Source organism: Macaca mulatta, chromosome 2 (assembly GCF_049350105.2).
Source record: "Macaca mulatta isolate MMU2019108-1 chromosome 2, T2T-MMU8v2.0, whole genome shotgun sequence".
Classification (NCBI taxonomy): domain Eukaryota; kingdom Metazoa; phylum Chordata; class Mammalia; order Primates; family Cercopithecidae; genus Macaca; species Macaca mulatta.
This window is the reverse complement of record NC_133407.1, coordinates 77716743-77722418: the sequence shown is the minus strand read 5'-3', so window position 1 is coordinate 77722418 and position 5676 is coordinate 77716743. Positions and strand designations below refer to the sequence as shown.

General features: G+C 33.8%; 1 pseudogene; it reads right to left on the bottom strand.

The window, feature by feature from the left end:
- Positions 1-1785: 1785 nt before the first annotated feature.
- On the bottom strand, positions 1786-2949 carry LOC100424860 (lupus La protein pseudogene; annotated as a pseudogene).
- Between the last annotated feature and the right edge of the window lie 2727 nt (positions 2950-5676).

Here is a 5676-nt window from a genome sequence, read left to right as displayed (position 1 = left end):
AGACATATTAAAGATAAAAAAGAAGTAGAGAAATATTTTTCAAAGTAAAGTCAGAAAACTTCAAATGTGAGGGATTTTCTTGGACAAATAATGTTAGAGAAGCTGTACATAATGCCTTCCTACTTAAATTCAAAAATGCATCCTACCATATAAAACTTGCTTTCTTAAAAGTCCAGAATTAAAGAAAACTTAACTTTGTTTAAATCAGCCTCAGACATTAATTTTACAGTTTTCTATGGTGCGTCTATTGGCATATTTTAGAATTAATAGATGTAAATGCACTTTGGGAAGTTCTTCATTTTGGTGAAGCATGACATTTATTTTTCATACATAGAAATAGCTAGGAAGGGAAATGTGATGTTTGTCTTGATTAATTAAGAAATAAATATCTCAAGAGGGCCAATTTTGAATACATATTAAAAGAACATATACATGAAGCAAAACATATTTAGCAACTTATAATGAAGTATTAACACCTCTGACACATATTTTTATATCTTGTTTATCACTGTCTATACCAAACATAAGTGATGAAGCCCAATGAGGATACATGTCTATATCCTCAAAATTCTTAGAACTGTGTTAGGAAATTTGCTCTTTTGTTACATGGTGCTGGCTTTTACTTCCTTGTCCTCATTTTTATTATTTCAGTATCTTAGCTTATAAAATTAAATAAAGTGTTGGTGGAGGTTGTAAGGATTCTGTTTCAAGTAACATGCATACATGTTACTGACAACCAATTTACATCAGCATTCTTTAATTAATAGTCCTATATTAGGCAAATGTTCTATTTCCCATATCCGTAAGATTAAAAAGCAATTTAAAAACTAACAGTGTGATTGAGATTTTTGACTACACTTATTCTGCTTGAGATAATTGATGAATATCAAATAGAATAACAAATAGAATAGAGTAACAAATAAAACAAATAACCCAATCTTATAAATCCTTCTGTCATGGAGGAAGAGGCATGATGTGGAAGAGTCGTGATGTCAGCTTGGAGAGTATGCAGTCAAATTCTTGTTCAAGAGTAAAGAATGAATACATTAATGTATTTTTATGGAGAATGGGACAGAAGAGAATGAACAAGATAAATTTAAATAGTATGGGGTAAGATTTAAAGAAAGAAAACTAAAAAATATGTGAGACTATTTTGGTTGGAATAATTTCTCTGATCTGCTTGTGCTGTGAGTCTCAGTGTCATTATGGAGATTGTAACTTATTTCAGATTAACATTATGTAGCATTATCAACACAGAGATATTTCAAGAAATATTGAGAAGAGCATATTCTTGGAAACAGGTCAGCAGTCATGCATTTTAAGGTTGCATTAGAATTTGCTTTCACAAGCCTTATTTTTCAATAAAGATAATATTAATTTTGTTAATGTTTGCAAAATTTGATTTATGTAGTTCCTTAACAACAAATGAGGGGTTTTTTTTGCTCTTTTCATATAGTATATATTTTATTAGTTTCATATAGTATATATTATATTAGTTTTTACTAATACATTTTCATATTATGAAGACAATTTAGGAAGAATCTTCCTTTTGATATTTGAATCACCTGAAATAACACAAACTGAACTATACATTCAAAAAATATTTCTAATCTGGATAACAGAAAAAAAAGACAAGTTAAATGGCAAAAAATATTTTCCTTTCTCACAGGTGGACATTGAAGTGGACCCGATTTGGTTTTCTTTTTAAAAGGTCTTCAAAAGAAAAGCTGTTTAAAACCTATTTAAAACAAATAAAAATTTGGTTTACTAAACTACTAGTCTCCATCACCATTTTCTCTTTTCTGTCTCTTTGTCTGTTTCTTACCTTGCTCTTTTCACAGGTCCCGTTGCACCATTTTCATTGCCACTAGCAAATTTCCTTTACTTGCTCAGAAAGTGTAATTTTCTTTTAGTAGACCCAGGCTGTGAAGCTTTATTACGCTTTCCTTTACCTTTAAATCTGCGACCCTTTGACCTCCATTTGTTTAGGGATTCTTGTTGGTCTTCTATACTTTTTTTCAATGCTTCTTTTTTCAACTCTCCTTCTAGTACTTTTCATCTCACTTCTTTGTTCCTTTTTCGTAGGTTACCATTATTTGCATCTTTGGCTTTACCCAATGTTTCCTTGGCTTTTTCTTTAAATAGAATTATCCCCTCTTTTACTCCTCTGACAAAGTGTATCCATTTTATTTCACCATGATTTGAGAAAAGGATGTGTAAATCTTCTCTATAGGTCTGATCATCTAAGTCACCTGAAAATTTCAGCAAGCATCCTATCTTGTCTTCTAGAGATTTCATTTCAGCATCTTCCTCATTTAGCTCTTAGTTTAGCTTACACTTTATTTGTTTTCTTTCTTCTTCTTCTTTTTTTTTCAGAGTAATCTTCCTTGAAAAGTATTAGCAAGTCTGTGTTTTTGTGCTTCTGTCCAGAGGTATCTACAAACTCTTTAGCAGATTCAATGCTATCAAACATGGCAAAACTCAATCTCTTAAGTAAGTTATGCAATGTTCTTCCCATCTGAATATTTAGTGCTTAACCTTTGTCTTCTAACCATTCTTTTATGTCATCAAGAGTTGCATCAGTTGGGAAGCTTTTAATACAAACAGATCTGTTTTTGTTGTTGTTGTTTTTACATCATTTTTATACTTATCAGTCACTTCACCGAAGGGATTGCTTTGAGACCTTCTGTTTTATCTTCACTGATTTCCATGAGTTCTGCCTTGGATTTGCTCAATGCTTCTACAATTACATTAAACACCATTGTTAGATGATTCAACCTGTTGAACTATCTCATCTCCAAAGGTACCCAGCCTTCATCCAGCTTGATCTGTTTCTTTAAGAATGTGTCCCATGGAATACTGAACCTCCAAAATAATGCTAAGTTTGATGACAGATTTTGGCCTTAAGGGCAGCCTCTTTTTTTTCCCATTATCATCGTTTTCTCCCATTGTGGCTATCTTTAAGGTCCCGGTCCTGCAGAGCCACACCACAGGCTCATGAACAGCAACAGCAATGTCTCCACCAATGATATTTTAATAATGGTCTCTGTTACATTAGATAATGAGTGTTGTGATTATATAAACTGAATGGACAAATTTCAAAGTTATTGAACACTGGAGCATACATGTTTTATCTGTCAGTCCACAATCATATAATAATCTGTCAATAAATCTACATCTGTTGTTTAGTTATAATATGTATATTTATATGTGTATACGTGTATATATGTATTACTAAAGTTGCTATAGAAACATGTCTTTCATTAGGATTACTTTTTAACAAGAGCAAATAAGTGACAGAAATGGAAACTATGATACATTTTAACAAATGTGGTTGAGAACTACCTGATTTTTTATACTCAAAGACACTCTATGAATAATTTACATCAGCTACTTTTGTTCCCATAACAACAGTTTTATAAATTACTGTGCATATTTTCAGGCAATGTTTAAATACTAAGGGAGATGCCTAGAAGATAATAAGAAAAATTCATAAAATAAAAAGAAAGTGATTTTATTATAATATTCTATACCTAGTAATTAAAGCAATACCCTGAAACTGATGTTTTAAGTAATAATAGTTAACACTGGTGAATTCTTAAAAGTGCAATTTTTATAACATCAGCTCAACAATTCCCAACTGGTTTCTTACAATCAGTTGAAAATTATTCCAAGTAGATTGAGCAAGTCATTTAGAAAAGGATGCTAACTATATTAAACTGTATTTTCAAATTAATGAAGCTAATTTACCATAATAAATTAATTGAGTGCTTTAATGATTTTTTCAATATACATTTTCAGAGTATTCCTTTATTTAATTGTTAAAAATAGAGATAATAATGTATCATTTAAAAAGTCTTACCAAATCCAAGTTTGATTCAGTTAATGGAATATTGACTGTCAGAAACCAAAAGCAATCATATACTTTCTGTAATTGCAGTCATTTGAAGAAAATATCACACTTTGATATTTATTTTCCCTGGGAATTTTGTATATATCAGCACCTGGAAATTAAACAGAAGCAAAATAAGTATTTCTCTGAACCTACAAAAGACAATTATTTGATTTTTTAAAAATTTTTGCTACAAACCCACAATTTGCATCAGAAAATGAGGAGTTTGCCAGAGTTTCATAACTTTTTAAGGAGTTCTAGTTATTCTGATCATCGGCATTTTGAATAAATCAACAGGATCAACTTATAGGTTGTGAATATAAAAATCTGTTTATATAAAGTCAGAGGTCACTACCAATCAGAACCAAGTATATTATATAGGTGAACTGATTTCTGAGGCCTACCTATTGATACTGACAGAAGACAGGGAAATTCTGGGTAGAAGACGGTGGTTCCCTGGCAAAGACCCCACCCTCAAGCCTGAAGACCCCTGACCCCCAAATGAGGTCAGGAATTTTTGTTCGCAGGCCCAAAGAATTGCCTTTTTCCTGCTACACCCCCTATCCTGTGCCCATATTAACCCGAGACCTTAATGGGCACAGACACAAGCAGCTGAACATCCAGAGGAACAGAGGGGCAGGGTGGCGATGCAGAGAAAGACAGAAGAGAAAGGATGTCTGGACACAGAAGGGTGTTCAGCCAGGGGCGGAGAAAAGTCTGAGCAGTGGGCCTCTGGATTCCAGGGGAAGACCACCTTCCTACTCCATCTTCTGCTTCTAGCTCCCCATCCATCTCCATCTAGCTGAGAGCAACCTCCACCACTCAAATAAAACCTTGCACTCATCCTTCCAACCCAAGTGTGATCCGATTATTCCAGTACACTGGGCAAGAACTCAGGCTGTCACACCAGTCCCCCTGCCCTTGTGATAAGGCAGAGGTCTATTGAGCTAATTAACACAAACCATCTACAGACAGCAAAGCTGAAAGAGCACACTGTAACACATGCCTGCTTGGGCTTCAGGAGTCATAGAAACCCACCTGTAGATGCTGCTGTGGAGCTGGAGCCCCAAAGCACTCTCCAGGGCCTCTGCACCTGCCCCTCTACATGCTCCCCCTAGAGGCTTGAGCGTCAGGGCAGTGAGGTGACCAAAGGAGTGAGCCACACCCCTATAGCACATCCTGCCAGGGAACTCTCCAGTTTCACTATCACAGAATCAAAGCAGAATAGATTCAGGAGGAATGAGTGAGAAGACAGATTTTGAAATCTTGGAGATGAAAAAGTTCTAAATGATTACAAGTGTGACTGATGAATAGCTAATGCAGAAGTCAAATGCATCTTAACATTCCAGCACCATTTTGTTTTGCGTGTGTGAGTTGTCTTTCTTCTAACATTCTCAACAACAGAGGACATAGTGATTTGTTATTGTCAAGCTATACCATTCCACAAACAAAGTGCAGATGCAGGATGGCTGTGTAATGATGTGATAAATCAGTCAATTTGAAGCTGGCAGAATATCATTAGCATCGCTTTTATTTAATAGAGGAGAAGAGAGGCCTTTTGAAATTGATCTCTAGGTAATGACTAAAAATAATTGAGTTAATATTGAATTTTACATAGAATGATAAACTGCAAATCAGTTAAACTGCTAGTAAAAATATGAAACACTTTTAAATTTATTTTTTAGAAATTGTCCAAAAAGTAATATAAAATTCAAGGTAAATGATGTATTATTCTGGGTTCTCCAGAAACAGACACAATTATAATATTATATACAGTATTATAT